Source organism: Bos taurus, chromosome 6, assembly GCF_002263795.3.
Source record: "Bos taurus isolate L1 Dominette 01449 registration number 42190680 breed Hereford chromosome 6, ARS-UCD2.0, whole genome shotgun sequence".
Taxonomy (NCBI): domain Eukaryota; kingdom Metazoa; phylum Chordata; class Mammalia; order Artiodactyla; family Bovidae; genus Bos; species Bos taurus.
Window position 1 is genome coordinate 45798923 of NC_037333.1, and position 13530 is coordinate 45812452.

A 13530-nucleotide genomic window follows, 5' to 3' on the forward strand; every position below is an offset into this window, starting at 1 on the left:
ACTGAGCAACTTCACTTTCTTTTCACATTGTATTAGGTACTATAAGTAATCTAGAGATGAGGATATACCCAGGTTTTATGCAAATACTGTGTTATTTTTTATATGGCGCTTGGGCATCTGTAGATTTTGGTATCTGAGGGGGTCCTGGAACCAATCACCTGCAAATACTGAGGGACGACTATGTAGCTTGACAAAACTTGAGACTTGCAGATTTGTGCAGTGAAAGGAATAAGCTCATGGGCAAAAAAAGAGTGGAGACAGACTAGTGAAATTCCCTGAAACTCTGATCTTGGATAATAACTAAAAACAATAGCAATCCTAATAATAAAAAGACTAGGATTTGTACCTTTTTTTACTGTCAGTCTGTGGAATCTCAAATGTTAGGCTCAGCCTCTTCTAGTTGTAGGTCCTGGAAGGGCATTGCTTCTAAGAGGCTATCTTCATTAAAATGAAAAGTTAATTTTATGTGTAGCATTCTTCATTAACCCATTGTTTTATTACTGGAAGGTTGTTGTTGTTGTTGTTTTTGCTTCATTTGCACAGGCAGCTTTGGCAGATAGGTTGACCCAAACTGAAAGAAGAACAATTACTGAAGCTACTAAACCAACTATTTATAAGAAAGAAAAGTACTTTTGTAGATTTTCAGGGCTTTTTCCTTAAAATATTAATCTATTACTAAGCTTTTATGTTTGTTTGTGAAAAAGCTTTCCTCAGTTGGCTTAAGACATTTAATATGCTAGGAAAAACAGTGTATGAAGCATCATGAATTCCTTTTACACCAGCATCATTCCACACTGTAGTTGCCTAAGAAGTAACTCACAGCAAAGAAACATACATTGTAGCAGAACAGACTTATTCTGATATAATTTGTTAAATGTGTAGGATGAGTGGCAGGTGAATTCAGTTGATCCATGAACAACTTGGGGGTTAGTGGCGCCAGACCCCTGTACAGTGGAGAATCCCCATGAAACTTTGCGGTTCAGCTCTCTGTACCCGTAGTTGCTCATCCTCAGATTCATCCAGCCATGGATTGCGTGGTACTATAGTGCATGGTTATTGGAGGAAAAAAAAAAATCCCTGTATAACTGGACCTGCACAGTTCAAACCGTGTTGTTCAGGGATCAACTGTATTAGTTTTGAAGTCAGGAAGATCTAGCTTTGAACTCTGGCTGTACCTCTTAAAAATCATTTTCTTGCAAGTTACTTCTTTAAACCTCAATTTCTATTTCTGTAAAGTGGAATTAATTTATTATACCTGCCCATGGAAGTTTGGTTGTAAATAAAGGAGATAAGACCTGAGAGTCTTTTTTACACACCGTATTTACTGATAGTAAGTATTAGCTCTTATTGGCAGTTGTCATTTATAATTCATAATACTATTCAGAGCAAAGCATAGCATATACCACTACCAAGGAATATTTTCAGCAAGTTTAACATTTCTCAAATGATTTTTAGATCCTTATCAATTTTATTTAATATTAAATACTTATAAGAAGGCAGGATTTTGTTCATACTGTCAAATGTGGGTTACGAGGAAAATAGACACAAAATAAATGATAAATGAGATTTGTATTTTCATTTTTTTGACAGTTTTACATAGGAAACTGGTAAAATAATCAGAACATGCAGAACCTGTAATTGTATTTAGGCTTATGTGATGTAAAGGGATACAAACAGATTTTTTTCCCTTTAGTTGCAAAGGAGATGAACTTCTTTTCTGCTTCAGATCAGATCAGATCAGTCGCTCAGTCATGTCCGACTCTTTGCGACGCCATGAATCGCAGCATGCCAGGCCTCCCTGTCCATTGCCAGCTCCCGGAGTTCACTGAGACTCACGTCCATCGAGTCAGTGATGCCATCAAACCATCTCATCCTCTGTCGTCCCCTTCTCCTCTTGCCCCCAATCCCTCCCAGCATCAGAGTCTTTTCCAATGAGTCAACTCTTCGCATGAGGTGGCCAAAGGACTGGAGCTTCAGCTTTAGCATCAGTCCTTCCAAAGAAATCCCAGGGCTGATCTCCTTCAGAATGGACTGGTTGGATCTCCTTGCAGTCCAAGGGACTCTCAAGAGTCTTCTCCAACACCACGGTTCAAAAGCATCAAGTCTTCGGCGCTCAGCCTTCTTCACAGTCCAACTCTCACATCCATACATGACCACTGGAAAAACCATAGCCTTGACTAGACGAACCTTTGTTGGCAAAGTAATGTCTCTGCTTTTGAATATGCTATCTAGGTTGGTCGTAACTTTCCTTCCAAGGAGTAAGCGTCTTTTAATTTCATGGCTGCAGTCACCATCTGCAGTGATTTTGGAGCCCAGAAAAATGAAGTCTGACACTCTTTCCACTGTTTCCCCATCTATTTCCCATGAAGTGATGGGACCGGAGGCCATGATCTTCGCTTTCTGAATGTTGAGCTTTAAGCCAACTTTTTCACTCTCCACTTTCACTTTCATCAAGAGGCTTTTGAGTTCCTCTTTACTTTCTGCCATAAGGGTGGTGTCATCTGCATATCTGAGGTTATTGATATTTCTCCCGGCAATCTTGATTCCAGCTTGTGTTTCTTCCAGTCCAGCGTTTCTCATGATGTACTCTGCATATAAGTTAAATAAACCGGGTGACAATATACAGCCTTGACAAACTCCTTTTCCTATTTGGAACCAGTCTGTTGTTCCATGTCCAGTTCTAACTGTTGCTTCCTGACCTGCATACAAATTTCTCAAGAGGCAGATCAGGTGGTCTGGTATTCCCATCTCTTTAAGAATTTCCCACAGTTTGTTATGATCCACACAAAGGCTTTGGCATAGTCAATAAAGCAGAAATAGATGCTTTTCTGGAGCTCTCTTGCTTTTTCCATAATCCAGCAGATGTTGGCAATTTGATCTCTGGTTCCTCTGCCTTTTCTAAAACCAGCTTGAACATCTGGAAGTTCACGGTTCACATATTGCTGAATCCTGGCTTGGAGAATTTTGAGCATTACTTTCCTAGCATGTGAGATGAGTGCAGTCGTGCGGTAGTTTGAGCATTCTTTGGCATTGACTTTCTTTGGGATTGGAATGAAAACTGACCTTTTCCAGTCCTGTGGCCACTGCTGCCTTTTCCAAATTTGCTGGCATATTGAGTGCAGCACTTTCACAGCATCATCTTTCAGGATTTGGAATAGCTCAACTGGAATTCCATCACCTCTAGCTTTGTTCGTAGTGATGCTTTCTAAGGCCCACTTGACTTCACATTCCAGGATATCTGGCTTTTGCCAGTGACTTGTAGTGGTTTTTGAGATTATAATCTCTTTTTCAACTCAAAGCTTTCAGTTAACCAAATAAGTTGAAATGGAAATTTATGACATCTTCTCATTGATCCTTTTTATTTGATTTGAAATTGCTTATTGACAATGTTATTCTGAAATTGAACATCATGTCTGTGAGACAGTACCTAGTATCATGCATGGAACTATGTTCAAAAAATTCTATTCTTTTCTTGAAGTAAAGGAGTCATTTCTTGAGAACAGGTAATATCTTTGAATAACTTAAGTTTATAAAAGATCGGTCAAGAGAGTTTAGTCTTTGTGCTTTAGTGGGGAATCCAGCTATGCTTATAACTAATATGAAGTAGAACACGGTGACTCCTATAATAGAGACATTTTGCAAGTACATAAAAATAAGGAATGATTACTTAGGACTGGGGATTTCATCAATGGCTTTTTGAAGGATTTCTTACTCTTATTATTTTTAAACCTTTTTTTTCCCCCCTTGCCATGCCATTTGGCTTGGGATCTTAGTTTGGGATCTTAGTTCCCTGACCAGGACTGGAAGCTAAGCCCTCAAACAGTGAAAATGCCAAGTCCTAAACACTGGACTGCCAGGGAATTCCCTTAAACTTTCAAATTATGCTAGAGAAAGATGAGTTCTGGGAATCTGGAGGCAGGATATTTTGTTCAGGAATACCTGGGATACTGTCTGTTCTCTGACCCTCTCTGTCAGGACACGTAGTTCTTGTAGGAGACAGATTAGTTTTAAAAACTGCAAGTGCCCAATGTTTGTAAAGATTCCTTTAAAATGGAAGAAAACAGAATCAATAGAAGGGTAAGACTAAGTAGTGGCCGAGTGAAAATGTGGCTGTCTAGTCAGCTCTGCTAGACTGGGCCTGAGAAGTGTGTCCCTGGCAACCGTGAAATGTCGTTAGGGAGCCTGGGCCACCGTAGGTCTGTGCCAAGTTAGGCTGCTTGTGCTTTTGTTCTGCGTAGCCACTGCCATTCAGTTAAATTTTGTATCTTTGGGTAAATAGAGTAGGAACTAGATTAGGTCAGGTAGATCAGGAATGAGAGAGATAATCTATGTATCTCTTTGTGCCTGTTTGTAACCCATTTGGAATGTTACACAATTAACATGAGAATATATTCTTGTATCATTATTATGGTAATTTAGAAGCCTCTAGTTCTACTTCCTTCTCCAGAGGTAACCAGTTTTAAAATTTTGAGATATATTCTTCCAATTTTCCATGTATCTAAATGCATATAAAAGTATATGAATGTAGTTTGGGTTTTCTTCAGGACAGGTGGGCTCATATTACTGTATTTGTATAGTATAATGTTTACTTTAAAAAGTTAATGATTCTTGAGTTCTTAGTGTACATTTAGAATTACTTTTCTTGGGAATTCCCTGGTGGTCCAGTGGTTAGGATTTGGTGGGCCTGGGTTCCATCCCTGGTTGGGGAACTAAGATTCTGCAAGCCATGTAGTGTAGCAAAAAAAGAAAAAGGAATTTTCCTGGCACCATTTACAAAAATAGAATGAGAAATAGATTTGTGATAAAGGGAAAGTTTCTTAAAATACAATGAAGGTAGTTTACTATCCACTGTTGGTGTATTTGCACGAGGTGTCTTCAGTTTTTTTAATTGAGCAAAATGTATGTAAAATAAGACTTATTTTTTTTAACCATTTTTAGCTGTACAGTTCAGTGGTATTCAGTTCAGTTCAGTTCAGTTGCTCAGTCGTGTGCGACTCTTTGCGACCCCATGAACTGCAGCAAGCCAGGCCTCCCTGTCCATCAACAACTCCCGGGGTTCCCTGAGACTCACATCCATCGAGTCAGTGATGCCATCCAGCCATCTCATCCTCTGTCGTCCCCTTCTCCTCCTGCCCCCAATCCCTCTCAGCATCAGAGTCTTTTCCAATGAGTCAACTCTTCGCATGAGGTGGCCAAAGGACTGGAGCTTCAGCTTTAGCATCATTCCTTGCAAAGAAATCCCAGGGCTGATCTCCTTCAGAATGGACTGGTTGGATCTCCTTGTAGTCCAAGGGACTCTCAAGAGTCTTCTCCAACACCACAGTTTATTCAAAAGCATCAGGTCTTCGGCGCTCAGCCTTCTTGACAGTCCAACTCTCACATCCATACATGACCACTGGAAAAACCATAGCCTATCATTCAGAACTTTTTCCATCTTCCGAAACTGAAACTCTGAATCTATTAATTAACTCTGTTCCCCCCTATCTTGAGCCCTTTGTAACTACCATTCTGCTTTCTGTCTCTATGAAATTTGACTGTTCTACGTACCTCATGTGAGTGGAGTCATACAGTATTCTCCTTTTGTGACTGGCTTATTTCACTTAACATGAGGTCTTCAAGGTTCATCCATGTTGTAGCATGTGTCAGAATTTCCTGCCTTTTTAAGGTAGAATAGTGTTTAATTGTATGCATGTACTACCACATTTTAAAAATCCATCCATCTCCTGGTAGACATTTAGGTTGCGTTTGTTTGAGTTTTTTGTTTGTTGGTTTTTGGTGGGAGGAATCTTAGGTTTTTTGTTTTGTTATTGAAAAGTGGATATGGTAAAATTGAATTTGATAAAACTATGCAAAGCACTACACTCCTGTAGAGACCCACTGTTTGAAAATAGTGTTTGCTGCCACAGGGATGATTTTACTTTTTACAACTCAAATATATTATGGCTGTTGGAAAAATGACTTAAAATGCTTATCCTACTAGTGGTAGACACCACAGTGGTCAAAGGTATAATATAATGTTAGACTGGACATAGATGACTTGAGGCTTTAAATATAATCATTGGATAATTGTGACAGTTAGTAAAATGTACAAAATTATGTGCACTCTGAAGTGCCCAAAACAGAGATGGTGTTATAATACATGTCCTAGTATTACATGATTGACTTAAGAACTGTTTGAAGAATTTAAACTATTAGATAGGTGAAATAAAACAGCCCCTGCATCTGATGAAATAACTTGGTTGATAAATGTAACCTAAAATAGGGAGGAGTTATAACCTGTCCAACCAGTCCATTCTAAAGGAGATCAGTCCTGGGTGTTCTTTGGAAGGACTGATGCTAAAGCTGAAACTCCAATACTTTGGCCACCTCATGCGAAGAGTTGACTCACTGGAAAAGACTCTGATTCTGGGAGGAATTGGGGGCAGGAGGAGAAGGGGACGACAGAGGATGAGATGGCTGGATGGCATCACTGACTCGATGGACGTGAGTCTGAGTGAACTCCAGGAGTTGGTTATGGACAGGGAGGCCTGGTATGCTGCGGTTCATGGGGTTGCAAAGAGTCAGACACAACTGAGCAGCTGAACTGAACTGAACTGAACTGAATTGTTCAAGTGTCTAAAATCTTGATACTTTGTGGCAGTAATTTTCTAATTGAAGTTAAAATGAGAGTGAGGTGAGAATATCACAGAACTATCAAGAATATCAAGTGTATCACAGAGGTTCCTTTATCTTTTTATACCTTTCTCCCTAGAAGACACATACTTCCCAGATTCTCTGCAGTTCTTTTCTGTTTAGCAAAGTTGTAATTCTAGGCCTACAGCCTGAAAATGTGACTTCTACTAATACATTTCAACACAATTCCATTCAGAAACATGTGTCATGTTTTAGAACTCTTTAATACATGATTTTCTTTCATGTTCCTTTCCTATTAAAATATATACCCAAACATTGCTGCACATCAAACTTTTATAACATTTGGCCTTAGGAAATGGAAGAGCATGAAGAGAATACAAAATGTAGGTGAAGCATGGTGATGGAAAATTAAAGCAATAGATGAAAAGAAGTCCTTAGAGACTTTCAAACTAGTTCTTTCTAGGATGGCTGAAGTTGTAGGACCATCCTTTAGCTTTAATAACTTCTTTCAGCCTTATGAGCTACTGGAAGGTAGTTGGTAATTTAAATGAGATGCTTAGTGTCAAGTGGAAAGCACTTCATATATGTTGTCTGTTAAGTTTCCTTCTAATCTGTGGGATTCAGACTGAGAAGCATTTTGGTGACTGGTGATCATCAGATAATAGGCTCCTGTTCTTAGCTGAGATTGCCTTTATTATTTTAACCTCTGCAGTGCTTGGACTGTCTCTAAGTTAGTCTGTATAAGTAGAGATTTTCTTAAATATGTTTACCACATTATTGTTTATTTAACATTGACAGATATAGATGGCAAGAAGATGCATAATTACTGATATTACTAGAACATTTGTTTAATAAATAATACATTTACCCCCGTTTTTGGTTTTTCAAAATATGGAGTGCTTCATGAATTTGTGTGTCATCCTTGCCCAGGGGTCATGCTAATCTCTGTATCATTCTAGTCTTAGTATGTGTGCTGCCAATGTGAGAACCATTTACCTCATTTTTTAAAAATTCGAACTGCAACCAAGAACTAAATAGACTAACCTGACTCATCATATCACCTTACTCCACAGAAAGTTCTGATAAACTGTAGTAAACTCTGTTAGAATATCTGAGCACGTCCAATTTATTATATCTAAACTGAACTACCAAAACCCCCTTCTTTTTCCCTAATGTATTTTGTCTCTCAGTTTTATTGAGATATAATTGACATATAGCTTACATAAGTTTAAGGTATGCAGCATAATGATAACTTACATCACCAAAAGTTTGGTAAACAACCACAGTCTCATACAGATACAAAATTAAGAAATGAAACCCCTCTCATCTTCTCCTTAGGTTTTCCTCATTTCATGAAGTAACTCCATCCTTTGGGTCACTTAGGCTAGAAACCTTGGAGTCGCCATTGTCCTAGTCCTCTTTTTGCTTCATCTCCATGATCCACAGTATCATCAGATGTAGTTGGTTTTGTCTTTAAAATATGTCTGGAGGTTCTGAAACTTCAAACAGCTTCTATCCTGTGTGAGGCTTTGTCATCTTTAACCTACATAGTCCCATAGCCTCTTAACTAGTTTCTTCTGCTGCTTTTCATATGCCTTTTCTCTTTCTCTGCTCCACAGCCAAGTTCACGCTGACCTTCCTCTCTTCAGATCTTCATCTTTTTTGACTCAAAATTTGGGGTAAAAAGCTCAAAACCTTCCTGATGTTCCCTACAACATGTACATGCACACCCCGACCTGTACTCACACAAACTCCCATAATCTCTTGTCTCCTAATAACCTCTTGAAATCTGTTCCTCGCCGAAACACTCCTGCTTTGAGGCCCTTGGACCTGCTGTTTTTCCCTTTGCAGGAAATCTTCCTTTCACCACCTCCTTCAGATCTTTGCTCAAATATTACCTCATTGAGGGCTTATTTAAAATTGTATACCTCACCCCCTGTCTCCCTTATCCTTTCCTTCTCTTTCTGTCCATAGTGTTTGCCACTATCTAACATTCTAATTATCAATACATTGTAAACTGCTGCCAAGGATTTTGGTCTTGATTTATACACAAAGATATTCTCAGTACTTTGAAAAGGGGTGGCACATTGTAAATGTTAAAATATTTGTTGAATTAATGAATTTATCAAGAGAAAGGAAAATGCTTGAAGGCATGAATTAGAGCCACAGATTGGATCATCATTGACATAATTGAAATAAACATAAAAGTGTGAAAAATTTAAAACAAGCATAAGTATTTCTTGAACATTAAATAAAAAATTTATAGGAAAATGTTTTGACTTTAGAATTGCGACATTAGCGGTAACTGATTATCAGATTGTGCCTTCAAAGTCAGTAATGTTTATGCTTTACTCTAATGGGCAGTGATCTAGGTACTTTCACATTTAAGCAGCATTTAAGCATTATTATTGTAGTTTTATTCTGTTATTATCTACAGAGAAGTTGTGATCGGTCAGAAATTACCCTTCCGGTGAGTTTCTAACCTATGTCTCTTCACTGCCAAGTCCAGAACTTGATCAGCTCATTCTTTTATACTCATGACCACACAGTTTTTCAAGCCACCAAAATTTACATTTTATTTTAAACAAAAAGAGACCTAAGCAAGTAAACTGAAGGAGAAACAAAATGATATGGAGAAACTCAGTTCACTCATAACCATTTTTGTAAGTATATACCTTAAAGAAAGTAGAGGTAGATTTGGTTCAGCCTCTTTAGTGTTTCTTCCTTAGCTTCCTCTCATATCCTAGAAGGGAAAGAAATGTCTGCTGATGGCTGTATCTGCTTGTTTTGAGTAAATGTCTAGTAGTTTTCATGAGCTGATTTACTGTATTACTACTTTTCCTGCCTGATGTCCTTTACTCAGCACTTGAACAGTGTACCTTCCATCTCCCTGTTCATTTTCCCCACCCTCCTAGCTTAGACAGGTAGCAACTTGCTAACACTAATCTATTTGAAAAGGACAGTTGTGTGTGTGTATGTATGCATGTGTGTGTTTATATTTAAATTATATTTGTCCATACTGTGCCATCTAGATTTCTAGCAAAAAATTCAACCATATTCTAGTTGACCCCTGGGTGTTTGTCACTTTAAGAGCAGCAGCAGCAGCAGCAGGCGCTTAGCTAGTTTTTAATGATGTTGCTGAAAGTTAGGATATACATATTGAGAAAAGGGCTTCCCCATTTGGGAACTCCTCAAAAGTAAAATTAGCTGAATGTTGCATCTTCCAGAATTGCTAGATCTCAAATGTCTTTTAGATAGTGGGTCTCACTGATCTTGAGTTTAACCTGTTAGCTATAGGTGCTTGAAGTCCCCTGGCCTCCAGTGTTTAATTGGAAAAGGAGTTACAGTTTTACTATCAAGATGGGAATTGGAATAGTTTATCATTCTTGGAAAGATTCTTTGAAAGTTGCTCAAACCAGATTTAGCTTTAGAATTGAAACCTTTATTAGCACTGACATAAAGGAGCTTAGAACTTAAATACCTAGAATACATGATTTCCATACTTTAGATAGTAGCAGTGGTTACTTTGCTGTCATTATTTAACAGGACTGTTTTTGAGTACTTGATTGACAACTCATTTAAAATTAAAGTTTTGTAAAACACATTCCCCAAATTATGGTATCTAAGTAAAAACACATTGCATCATGAACTCAGTAGTTAGAACTTTTCTTCTTAAAAACTTCTTATATATAATAGCCTGTGAGAATTTATGTAAAAGCACTAACTTAGCTCAGCATGTAGTATGTCATCCATTGTAAGCACTGAAAACATTAAAAAGTTTTTTAACTTGTCGAGATCTCACCTATTTCACCTCCTCTTTATTCTTTTCCTGTTAAATATCATGTGATGTTAAATTCTGTTTTGCCCACTACTACTGCAGTTTGTGGATATGGAAGGGTGGGGCAAAGGTCCACAGATCTGAAACACCATGGTGTGTTCTGAGAAGTGTACACATGTCCCGTGTGGCTAGAACAAATGTTGTCTGGAGGAGACCAGAAACTGGATCAGGGAGAAGCTGTTGCATATGTACAATTAAACCAAACCCAGCACCTTTTTTCTTTCATACTTCTTAATATTGTGTTCTTCCTCAACAAAACTCCGTTTCTTTCTTTTTTTTTTTTTTAATCTTCAAATTTTAATTCGATTTATTTATTTGGCTGTGTTGGCTCTTAGTTGTAGCTCATGGGCTTAGTTGTTCCTCAGCATATGTAATCTTAGTTCTCCGACCAGGGATTTAACCCAAGTCTCCTGCATTGCAAGGTGGATTCTGAACCACTGGACCACCCAGGGAAGTCCCCAAACTCAAGTTTCTTCTAAAATAAGTCTACCTGGGTATATTTTAAAAGCTGGCAAGTTTCTGTAATACCTTTTGATGATCTTTTAAAAGTTTTCTGTTGAGATTTCTGGTGGTTTGAGAGTAATAAAATTTGGGATGCTGTAAAACAGTATGTGACAGGTAAAGTCTTTGGAGTATTTTTTTAGCTTTTATTTTATATTGGAGTATAGTTGATTTACATTATTGTGCTAGTTTCGGATGTACAGCACAATGTTTTGGTTATACATACACAGTGTGTGTGCTCAGTTGTGTTCGACTCTTTGGAACCCTATGGACAGTAGCTTGCTGGGCTCCTCTGTTCATGGGATTTTCCCAGGAAGAATACTGGAGTGGGTTGCCATTTCCTTCTCCAGGGTATCTTACCAGCCCAGGGATGGAACCTGGGTCTCCTGCGTCTCCTGCATTAAAGGTAGATTCTTTACACTGAGCCATCGGGGAAGCCCCATATACATGTACATGTAGCTGTTTTTCAGATTCTTTTGCCATTTAGGTTATTGAAGAGTATTGAATAGAGTTTCCTGTGCTATAAATAGGTCCTGTTTTCTGTATAGAAAAATTAACTGATATTTGACTGAATATCCTCAGCTAGTACATGGTTTGCTCATCATGAGGCTAAGACTGGGAGCAGTCCATGGGGAAACATGACAGTACAGCTTCTTAAGGGAAATAAATTTCATGCTTATTTTTGTTTTGTCAACCAAAAGTTATAACTACTACGATTTACAAGTCAGCTTTAAAAGATCTTTCGTGTGCATGAGTTCATGAACAACCTGGATCTCATTTGTAGGAATCAAATGAACTTTCTGACTTGAACAATTAAATATGATTCTAATCCTTCTTAGTGGCCTTAGTGAATGTGCATATACTCTCTTGTTAAATTATAGATAAAAAATCTATTTATATACACTGCCTACATTTTGATTAAGATGCATTTATAAACTTAGATTATTGTTATATCAGCCAGGTTGAAGAATAAAGCTTCAGTGTTGGACTTGATTTCTTCTGATTGCTTCTGGGAGATAGATTAGCATAGCAACATGAATGTGGGTTTTAGAGTTGGACACATGAGAGGGGATATTAGACCAATCACTTTGAGTCTTTGATGCATTATGTTGAATAAATTAGTGCTCAAATCTCCAGGAGCCTCAGTCTGTAAAAGAGGCCACTAGTCAGTCTTAGATCAGGATGAAATAAAATACCATTAGGTTCCTAGCATGAGTCTTCTTAGGTGTTGCTACTGGTAAAGAACCTGCCTTCCAATGCAGGAGATATAAGAGATGCAGCTTCGATCCCTGGTTTGGGAAGATCCCCTGGAAGAGGGCATGGCAAACCCACTCCAGTGTTCTTATCTGGTGAATCCCAGGACAGAGAAGCCTGGCAGGTTACGGTACATAGAGTGGCCCAGAGTGAGATGTAAATAAAGTGACTTAGCACATGCACACACACAAGTCCCTAGCTTAGTTCCTGGCATATTATCAACAGTGGTAGCTCCAGTACCACGTCTTTTCTCCAGTAATATTTACGACAACATTGTGTAGAAAAAGTGTTGCAATTCCAACTGGAGGGTCTAGATCTAAGTCCTAGTTCTTTTCTCATATTGTGTGTTTTCTTGGGTCAATCATTTGACCACAGAGTGTCAGTTTTCTCCCCAATAAAATGAGATTATTAAAAATGAGATAGTGAGTAAACATTGGGCTTTTGTTCTTTATTCTCTAATGTATTTAAAGCCTGCCTTAGTTCTCAATGGTTCACATTATTCTTCCTGTGTAAGAGAGGAACTGCACTTCAGGAACATTAACCTGATAGTTACATATAGGATATGTTTATTTGGAGGGACAGAGTGTAGGAAACAATGTGGATTTCCTTCCAGGAGGTTGTAACACATACAGAGGCTTTGAAAGGTTTTAAGCTAGAGGAGGGAAATGATCAGTTTAAAAGATGATTGTGGCTGCAGTGATTCAGTGGACTAGGTCCCTTGTTTCTGTTGTTCATTATTGTTTTCCCATCTGCCCTGGTAGAATTCTTTTCTGTATTCAGTTATGCCACTATTTCTAGCTTTCCGAAGAGTTACCTGTATTTTGGAATCTGTATTCCCTACAACCTGCAATAAATCTAAATCTCAGGAATATGTAGTTTTTCTGAGATTCATCTGTTGAATCTACCCTTTTAAGCAGGAGATAATTTCTGTTTTTCCTTAGAATGTGCTTTTTAGCTCTAGCTGGGAAACTTCTGTCATCTTCCATTCCTTGCCTGTTAACCTTTATACAAGCTGTTCCACAAACCCAGAGTATAGCAAACCTCTCCCAACTACTTTCTTTCCTTGGAAGCTCTTTTTATGGCTTGCTTTTATTAAAAGTTTCCTGAACAGTCATCCTAAAGCAATGTTAATTGCTTTATGACATAAATGTGTGTATTCTTTTATTTCGTTTGTGTAGCTTGAGTGTTCATTCTTCTTACAACTATAGAGTGCCCAGCTTGAAGCAAAAGTAGAGTGAATTTTTAGTTTTAAAATATGGTAATAGACTTCTTATTGTATCATTTAAATAAGTGTTTTTAATGTC

The 13530-nt window shown here is 38.0% G+C and overlaps 1 protein-coding gene and 1 non-coding gene across 8 annotated transcripts in view; one reads left to right on the plus strand and one right to left on the minus strand.

Annotated features, from left to right (window-relative positions):
* The window catches only part of RBPJ (recombination signal binding protein for immunoglobulin kappa J region), a 242058-nt gene that overhangs the window by 153005 nt on the left and 75523 nt on the right, over window positions 1–13530 (plus strand). The gene's annotated exons all lie outside the window — the stretch shown is intronic.
* Window positions 7519–7622, minus strand: LOC112447226 (U6 spliceosomal RNA). The gene has a single exon (XR_003035328.1). It is a non-coding gene; the product is annotated as a U6 spliceosomal RNA (small nuclear RNA).